The 10,453-nt window shown below is 42.6% G+C and overlaps 1 pseudogene across 1 annotated transcript; it reads left to right on the forward strand.

Moving 5' to 3' along the window:
* Positions 1–2,124: 2,124 nt before the first annotated feature.
* Positions 2,125–2,797, forward strand: LOC308519363 (transmembrane protein 70, mitochondrial-like; annotated as a pseudogene). The gene has a single exon. The product of its transcript is annotated as a transmembrane protein 70, mitochondrial-like (transcript).
* The last annotated feature ends 7,656 nt before the right edge of the window (positions 2,798–10,453 follow it).

The following is a 10,453-nucleotide window of genomic DNA, read 5'->3' on the forward strand; positions in this document are numbered from 1 at the left end:
GTTCCTACCATAATCTGCAGAATATCAGTTCCTTACCACCTGGCTCCTGCCCACCTTTCCTCCCCCATATCCAAACACTGTGTCCTTAGATCATTAAGGATCAGCCATGCTGGTGCTCAGACGCACCAAGTTTATTTAATTTCATGGGCTTTGTGTTTGCTTCCCCCCCCCCGCCCCCCCCCCCACACCCCCATTAGATGTTCTGAATTTTCATATGGCTTACTCCCTTTCATCCTTTAGGGGTTTTTTTGGTGTGTGTGTTTTTCTTTGTTGATTAAGGTGTTATATATGTGTCCATATACCCCCATTGTCCCCTCCCCCCCATTGCCGCCCCGCTGTTGTCTGTGTCCATTGGTTAGGCTTATATGCATGCATACAAGTCCTTTGGTTGATCTTTCCCCCTTACCGCCCCCCCGCCCCGCCTTCCCTTGGAGGTTTGACGGTCTGATCGATGCTTCTCTGTCTCTGGATCTGTTTTTTCTTCATCAGTTTATGTTGTTCATTATATTCCACAAATGAGTGAGATCATGTGATATTTATCTTTCTCCAACTGACTTATTTCACTTAGCATAATGCTCTCCAGGTTCATCCATGCTGTTGCAAATGGTAGGAGTTCCTTCCTTTTTACAGCAGCGTAGTATTCCATTGTGTAGATGTATCACAGTTTTTTTATTAATGGGACTCTTATCGCCCTTAGTCCTCACTGAATCTATGCTGCCTAGCCTAGTTCCTGGCGTAAAGCAGGCCCTTCATACTTATTTTTTGAATGACTGAGTGATGGTGGCTCTGCCATACTTGGACATAGTCCACGAGTGGACTAACCAAGACTCTGCTGCTTCTGCCATGGACGTTTGTGGTCTTTGCAGATGTAATTAGTTATTACACCAGGTTATACTGCAGCAGAGTGGAACCTTAATCCAATGATTCTTGTTCTCATAAGAAGGCTACACGAAGACACGGAGACATACGGGGAAGATGGCCACATGAAGAAAGAGGCAGAGACTGGAGTGATGCATGTATAAGCTGAGAAACACCAAGGATTGCCGGCAACCACTAGAAACTGGGAGATGCAAAGAAAGGATCCCCCTCCTTAGAGCCTTTGGAGGGAGCAGGAGTCTGCCAACACCTCCATTTCAGACTTCTGGCCTCCAGGTTTGTGAGAGAATAAATTTCTATTGTTTTAAGCCACCCAGTTTGTGGTAATTTGTTATGGAAGTCCTAGGAAACTAATATAATGACATCTGTCTCTTTAGTCGGAGGTCCCTTGCCTACCCCTGGCCTGTCTCTCTATGGGGCAGTCACCATCACCTGTGCACACTGAAAGCACCTCTTCAGTGCGCAAAGAGCAGAACCAGAGAGAGGCAGCTGTGTTCTCTCCTGGTGTTCTGAGCTCATTATTATTTTCTTCTTCTTAAAAAAATATATTTTTATTGATTTCAGAGAGAAAGGAAGAGGGAGAGAGAGGTAGAAACATTCATGATGAGAGAGAATCATTGATTGGTTTCCCCCTGCATGTCCCCCACTCCCACCCTCCACTGGGGATTGAGCCCGCAACCCGTGCCTGTGCCCTGACTGGTAATTGAACCGGGTCCTCCTGGTTCATAGGTCAATGTTCAACCGCTGAGCCACAATGACCGGGCTGACCTCATCTTCTATATGTTAGTTTCCCACCTTAATCTTAACACTCCTGTCATTTCCTGCTGGACCCTCCTTTAAGTCAAATCCACCTGCCAGATTCCTGGAAACAGGGAGCCCATTGATATGGTCCACACAGATCCATCCATTACCTGGGGTGCAGAGCAGGTTGGAGATGGGTGGAGGGTGGCCTTGGGGATCCACCAGAAAATCTCTTTCCTAATGGTTGATTGATTGAGTTATTTGACAAACATTACTGAGCTCCTGCTCTGTGTCATCACTGGACTTAGAACCAGGAGCCAAGAGTGATGAGAGACAAAGTCCCTTCCCTTATGGAGCTTCTCATCCAGTGGGGGAGATGGAAAATGAGAAACTAAAATAAGCCACCAAGTAATTGGGTGAAGAGCAGGCCACTGCAGCCTGTCCGTGGCCACTTCTCAGGTGCAGAATGCTGCTTCCGGTGTTGGCTGGCCCATCGGTAGCCCAATCATGGCTGGGCGGGAAGAGGGCAGCCCTGTGAAGGCCACCCTGCTCTGCAGCAGCTCCTTAGGGTGGACGTTGGTGGGAACACAGGGCTGCAAGGAGCCATACCACTTTTCTGGCATCCTGTGCCAACATATCTGTTGGGAAAGATGCATCTGATGCTTACCTACAGAGGGTGAAAAATCAGACAGGCTGATTTATACTGGGATTCTGGCCCAGACAACATCTGGTGTGAAATGTTTCTCTTATTCTACAAGTGTGATCAGCCTTGCCTTTCTATCATACATGCTGGCACAGAATAATATCAGATTTGGAAGCCTGCCTTTGCAAATCTTATTTTATGGCATCATAGGAATCTTTATAGTGGCCACCCCAGCACTGCTTCTCTTTGTTCCAAAAGGCTAGGTCATTGGTTGTGCCACGAGGCCACAACAGACACTTATAAAGCCACTTCTTATAATGTTGTGCTTTCAGAAATGAGTACAGTGTTTCACCAGAATGACATGAAGATTCCAAACAGCACATACTGATATGTGTTTACTACATTTTATGCTAAGGCAAAACCACGGTTAGTTAATCCAGGTCTCTTTCCAAACCCTGAAGAGTATGACCATCTAATGGGCTATGACAAACCATTCACTTTTATATGGAAGAAATCAGTGAAAACAAACATTTGTAAATAACATATTGTAAATAATATTGTAAATAATGTAAATAATGCTTCAATGAACATAGGGGTGCACATATTCTTTTGAATTAGTATTTTAGGTTTCTTTATACTAGTATATACCCAGAAGTGGGATCGCTGGGTCATAAGGCAGTTCCATTTAAAAATTTTTGAGACACCTCTGCACTGTTTTCCATAGTAGTTACACCAATCTGCATTGTCACCAACAGTGCATAAGGGTTCCCTTTTCTCCACATTCTTACCAACACTTGTTGTTTGTTGATTTATTGATGATAGCCATTCTGACAGGTGTGAGGAATATCTCATTGTGCTTTTAATTTGCATTTTTCTAATGATTAGTGATGTTGAGCAACTTTCCATATGTCTATTGGCTATCTGTATGTCCTCTTTGGAGAACTGTCTATTCAGGTCTTCTGCCCACGTTTAAAAAATATTTTTTTTTGCTTTTTAGAGAGAGAAAGGGAGAGGGAGAGGGAGAGGAAGAGAGAGAAAGAGAAACATCCATTTGAGAAGATCAATTGGCTGCCTCCTGTAGGCCCTCCCACTGGGAATCAAGCTGGAAACCCAGGCATGTACCCTGACCTAGAATCGAGCCAGCAACCTTTGGTGCACAGGCTGATGTCCAACCAACTGAGCCACACCAGCCAGGGCTCTTCTGTACACTTTTTAACTGTGTTGTTTCTTTTTCTTTTAAAAATTCTTTATTGTTTAAAGTATTACAGATGTCTCTTACTGGGTTGTTTCTTTTCTGGTATTTAGTTGTATGCGTTCTTTATACATTTTGGATGTTAACCCTTTATTAGCTATATCACTGGCTGATATGTTCTCCCATTCAGTAGGTTGTCTTTTTATTTTCTTGATGGTTTCCTTTGTGGTGCAAAAACTTTATAGTTTGATGTAGTCCCATTTGTTTATTTTTTCTTTTGTTTCCCTTGCCCGAGGAGATCCATCAGAAAAATTATTGCTATGAGAAATGTCCGAGATTTTACTGCCTATGTTTTCTTCTAGGATTTTTATGGTTTCGAGTCGTAAAAGTTTTTAATCCATTTTGAATTTATTCTTGTATATGGTGTAAGAAGCTGGCCTAGTTTCTTTTTTTCTTTTTTTGCATGTATCTGTCCAATTAACCCAACACCATTTTATTGAATAGACTGTCTTTACCCCATTGTATATTCTTGCCTCCTTTGTCATAGATTAATTGACCATCTACATGTGGGTTTATTTCTGGGCTCTCTATTCCATTCCATTGATCTATGTGTGTTTTTATGCCAGTGCCATGCTGTTTTGATTACCATACCCTTGTAATATAGATTGCTATCATGTAGTGTGATACCTTCTATTTGTTCTTCTTTCTCAAGATTGCTGTTGCTGTTCCGCGTCTTTTATGTTTCCATACACATTTTTGGATCATTTGTTCCAGTTCTGTGAAAAACACCATTGGTATTTTGATAGGAATTGTGTTGAATTTATGGATTGCTTTGGGTCGTATGGACATTTTAATGATGTTAATTCTTCTTATCTATGAGCATTGTATATGTTTTCATTTATTAGTGTCATCTTCAATGTCTTACAATTTTCTGAGTAGAGGTGTTTTACCTCTTTGGTTAAATTTATTCCTAGATATTTTATTTTATATTTGATGAAGTTATAAAGGGGCTTGTTTTCTTACTTTCACTTTCTGATAGTTCATTATTGCTGTATAAAAATGGATTTGTGTGACTTTTGTTTCCTTCTACACTTCATGCATTTTCCAAATTTTCTACAATAAACAGGCATTACTTTGGTCATAAAAAAATCTTTAAAATGTCTGTCCTCCGTTCCTTTTCCCTCTCTTCCCTGCCATGATGTTGCTTTCTAGTGTTTCTCACTCAGGCTCCCCAGCTCCTGCAGCTGCCACCAGGGACACACGGAGATCCCACAGTGTGTTTCTCATTGCCTGTTTATTGGAATTTTGTTTCTTTTTAAGTTGTGATGGCTATTTTTTTTTTTTTACAGTAGTCCCCCTTTATCCATGGTTTTGTTTTCTGCAGTTTCAGTTACCCATGGCCAACTGTGGTCTGAAAATAGTCAATGGAAAATTCCAGAAACAAACAATTCATACGTTTTACACTGTGCACCATTCTGAGTAGCATGATGAAACCGAGCCATCCCGCTGTGCCCCAGTGTGACTCATCCCTCTGTCCGCCATGTGTGCTGTATGTACTCCCTGCCCATGAGTCCCTTCGCAGCCGTCCGGGTTATCAGGTTGACGGTCATGGTGTCGCACTGCTTGTGTTCAAGTACGCTCATTTTACTGAACAATGGCCCCCAAACCATTCACATAGCTTTTATTACAGTACATTGTCATAACTGTTCTATTTTAGTATTATTGTTGATTTCTTACTGTGCCTAATTTGTAAGTTAAACTTTGTCACGGGTGTGTATGTATAGAAAAAGGACATCACTAGCAATCTGGGAATGTAACCTCCACGGGTAAGGGCGTGACTCCTGTGTTTATTTTCCAAATTTATTTTTATTGAAATATAATTGACATACAACACGGTGTAAGTTTAAAGTGTACAGTGTGTCAATTTGTTACATTTATCCATTGCAATATGATTAAATGGTAATGTTGGTTCACACCTCTATCATATCACATAAGTATCTTTTTTGTGTGTGATGGGATCCATTAAGATCTGGTCTTTTAGCAACGTTCAAGTTTATAATACAGTGTATTGTTGTCTGTGATCACCATGCCGTGCATTAGGCCTCCAGGACGTCTTATCCATGTCTGTTCGTTTTTCTACTGCCGCTTCTGAGTGCCTGTCTAGAGGGAAGTCTCAGCAAGAAGCATACTCAAACAGGAGAGTCGGTGAAGATGTGGTGGTGGCGCAAGGAAACAGAATAGGATGGTGCAGTCACCTGGAGCTAGCAGCACCTGGGAGCTGTTACTCTCTCTGAGCAGGAGCAGGAGGAGGAGGGAGCAGTTACTGCCAGAATCTGCCAGGACCTGTGGTCTACAGTCCAGGGCCACAGCCATCGCAGTGAGAGTGGAAGGAGGGGCCTGAGGGCAACATGCCCTGGCCTCACTCTCCTCCATCCTGCGGACCTCCCGCAAGTGTCTTCCTTTACCTGAACCCAGCCAGACCCGGACAGTGAGGGAGCCTGATGGGACAACCCACGAGGGTCAAAGTCCTAGGACACAGAAGCAAGGGAGGAAGAAGGGTGTCCCAGGAGGCCATGGGAAGGTCTCCAGGGCTATGTCTCATTGAGACAGCGCTATGCTTCCCTGCTCAGAGCACTGCTGGGCACAAAGCAGAGGCTCAGAAATGTTGAAGAAACAGTCAGGGACTGGAAGGAGACTGATTTTTTCGTTGTAAAGTGCACATAATGAAACTGACCATAGTAACCATTTCCCCAGCTTTATTGAGATACAGCTGACACAGAGCACTGTGTAAGTTTAAGCACATGATGATTTGCTACATTTATGTATGGCAAATGAGTCCCACCATAGCCATGATAACCACTTCGAAGTCACAGGTCAGTGGTATTAAGTACATTCATGATGTTGTGCAATCAACATCGAGTTCCAGAACTCTTTCATCGCCCCAAAAGGAAACCCCACATCCATTAGCAGTCACTCTCCTTTCCTTTCCCCCTTCAGCCCCTGACAACCACTCAGCTGTGTTCTGTCGCTATGGATTTATTTATCTTGAATATCTTATATCAGTGTAAACCCAGGCTGAATTTGGGGGAAAATGAACTTAGCCCCTCATCTTTGAATCTCCTTTTCTCCCCTGAAATTCTGCCTGAGGTTTCAGTCACTTCACTTGCATATGGGGCCACTCTGATAATAAGGAGGTGGGGGCGGGGGGGGGGGGCTCAGAGGAGGGGGAACCTGGCCTTTCTCTCCCTGCTTCTCTGCTCCCTTTGGGGCCCTGGGAATGATGGGGAACCTGACAGCTGATAATGAGACTCCCTCTCCCTTAATGACTCCAGGGGCTGCGGGGATGCCTCAGGCCAACTCTGCCCTAATTAATTAATAGGGAGCACTTCCCACAGAGGATTAGCCTCGATTCCTCCTGTCTCAGGCTCCTCTTGGCTCAGCCCCTGCTCAGGCCCCACCCCTCGGACAGGGCAGTCATCTGGGACAGCCTGGGGATGCTCCATCCTAATGCTGGGCCAGAACTGGAGCCACTGGTCAGAGTGGACCTGAGGCGGGCGCCAGCTCTGGCTCAACAATGTGGGCTGTGAGCCCCTTTTACACCTGTAAATGGAGTCAGCATCCTTTCCCTTATTGAGAGAACGAGACACTCCCAGAGCCAGACACTCTCTTTGGGTGTATCTGTAATTTCCAAAGAGTGAAATATGTCAGATTCTTTCTAGCATTTATTTATTTGTTCATTTACTTATTTATTTATTTTTCTCTTTTAAAAAACTATTTTCAAATATAGTTCAGATTCTTTTTTTCTTTATGAGGCATTTTTTTGGAGATTAGTTACACTATCTTTTCTCCACTTGGAGGTAATAAAGATATTCTCCTAAAAAAGATAAATCATATTTCAATGTCAGTTGAACCCTTCCCCCTCCCATAAAACTAATGCAAAAATCAATGATGATCTTCAAAAACTACTTTAAAAGAATAGTCAAGTAGGTACAGAGTATTCAGTGCATTGACAGAGCAGGCTCTGCTTAGTCCTGTTGTTTGTCCTTGGTTTTGGGGTTGTTTCCAATTTTTTAACATAGTGGATAAAGATATTACGTACATCCTTGAAAAAAAAAATCAGTGGTGAGGTAAATGTAAAAATTTAAAGACAGAATCAGTGAGTGTTGAGCCAAGCCATATGGCAGACCGAAGCAAAAGAAAAATCAGGAATTCTGATCCTGTCCTTTTTGGGGAAATGTTGACATTTTGTTAATTGTGGATATTTCGCATTCATTTTGCATATTGAATAATGAAATATGTTAATATTTGTGAGATCTTTGTAATTCAGTGAACAAATATTTTTCAAATGACTAGTGCATGATGTTTCAAAATCATGCATGGATAAAGATGCACTCAATGGACTTTAATGTTAATTTAAAAAGTACAAAACTTCACTGATAATTCAGATCCCACTTTGCAACTATCCTTTAAGGAACTAAAATGTGTTGCGTTTTGGTGCAGAATAGTCACAATGACCTGAAAAACCGAGCAAAATACTCTTTCCTTTTAAAATTACTTGTTCATGTAAGATTGAATTTTCTTCAAATACTTCAAGCAAAACAACATATCCCCGCAGATTCAATGCACAAAATATATTTAATTATCGTGATTCATGGTAATTTTGTTCTAGAAAGTTGTGCAAACACTGAATTAGCGGATAAACCGTTGCTCCCAGGGAGATAGACTGGGTGAGGTTGCTGTGAGCCTCTGCTCACATTTTTGTCAGACATCAACCAATCAATACCTGACTGTTTTATGGGCGTTTCTGTTTAAAGACATCAGTTGAATATCATCTATGATAATATGTACGTATCTATATGTAATTCACTGACATTGAATTCACAGCCAACAACATCGTAACTCTTGCCAGAATGAAGCTTAGCTAATACATATTTTCTCCGTGGCGCACATCACAGCCTTCTTATGCTGACAAACAGTAGACAGCACTTCGGCACTATGCCTGGGAGCCGTTTTAAAATCTACAAAAATGAGGAAAACATGGCACCAACTAGACCAGGGGTGGGCAAACTTTTTGACTCGAGGGCCACAATGGGTTCTTAAACTGGACCGGAGGGCCGGAACAAAAGCATGGATGGAGTGTTTGTGTGAACTAATATAAATTCAAAGTAAACATCATTACATAAAAGGGTACGATCTTTCTTTTGAATAGTTTTATTCATTTCAAACGGGCCGGATCCGGCCCGTGGGCCGTAGTTTGCCCATGCCTGAACTAGACCATGGGAAGGCCATCATCTTTCATAGTACGACAGCTGGTCCAAGAAGGCAGAGCACACATCGCCTCATTCAACCGCAGCTGGGAACACACCTGTTGGCCTGTTGGCTGCTCTGGGCAAGCTCGCTAATGACCACAAAAGTGCCACCAGCATTGATTTTGGGTCACAGATACTTTTATGCGAGTGGGTGAATTTGCTACTATGGAATCTGCACATAATCAAGAGCAACTGTATGCACACCCCACTGTCTTTTTGTTAAGCTGGACATCAAAGCCATCTGCAAAAGTGTGAAACATTGTCTCTCTTCTCACTAATTTTTTCTTGTTTTGGAAAATATTATTTTTCAAAAAATATGCTTTTTATGTGAAAACGAATAAATACATAGTTTAAACCCTCAGCTTTAATTTCTAATACAGTAATGATTAATTGGTATAACTCAGATAGATGCATATTATTTGGAGTCCACCAGGATCTTATTATTTTATGAACATTTTTAAATTAAAGTCTAGTTGGCATATAATGTTATATTAGTTTCAGGTGTACAACATAGTGATTCAACATTTATAAACCTTATGATGTGATTGACCACCATATCATATCACCATGCAAAGTTATTACATCATTGACTGTATTCCTTGTACTGTACATGATTGTTTTAATCAACAGACACAATTCCTTAGAATAATTTTAGATTTACAAGAAAATTGAAAAGATAGTACAAGGAGTTCCCTTATCCTCTCCACCCAACAGTTTCCATTATTATTATTATTATTATTATTATTATTATTTATTATTATTATTTTATTTTAGACGGGGGGACTGAGAGCTTCAGGGAGGAGCTGCAGGAGAACCTGACATCTAGTGCAGGGGTTCGACCTCACGTGGGGAGCATTAAAACATGCCATGCTTTAGGCCTGAGCCTGTGCCCAGGGACGCCGATGTGATTGGTCTGGGGTGCCACAGAGGGAATCAGAATTCCCAAAAGCTCCCCTGGTGATTCTGAAGTCCTGCTAAGTTTGAGAACCACCTGGAGAGCAGGTTGGTCAAGGAGGAGAGTCCAGGCTGTATGCACAAATGGTTGGAATAGAAGTGGCCGCTCTCTGGCTCTCTCTTGGGCAGGTTACTGAACCCCTCTGAGGCCTGTCCCCTGATCCGCAGCGGAGGGATGTGATAACTACCTCATGGGGTTGTGCAGTTCAGATAGAAGTCAGTGAGCCTGCAGGGCGGGAGGCATACCTAACAGAGCCACGGGGGCCAGGGCAAACATGTATGGATATTTATTAATTAACTTATTTAATATATTTTATTCGTTCTGTACAGAGAGGAAGGGAGAGAGATAGGAGTTAGAAACATTGATCAGCTGCCTCCTGCACGCCTCCTACTGGGGATGTGCCTGCAACCAAGGTACATGCCCTTGACCGGAATCGAACCTGGGACCCTTCAGTCCTCAGGCCGACGCTCTACCCACTGAGCCACACCGGTCAGGGCCATGTATTGATTTTTAAATCACTCGCGCGGCTCTGTGCTCATCTTTTAAAAAACGGCAATGAGCTTACAGAGCGGCGGGAGTTGTGGGCAGCGATGCCAGCACCCTTTGAGAAGAAAAGCGGGATCAGCGTGCTGGACAAATTACTGCCGAAGACAGCAGAGGATAGTATTAATTACAATAGTAACAGGTATGCGCTTTAATCTCCTGTGGGGTCAGCAGAGCTAGTCGTTGTTTAGCTA

This window comes from Myotis nattereri, assembly GCF_964212035.1.
Source record: "Myotis nattereri genome assembly, chromosome: 5".
In the NCBI taxonomy this organism is placed as follows: Eukaryota; Metazoa; Chordata; class Mammalia; order Chiroptera; family Vespertilionidae; genus Myotis; species Myotis nattereri.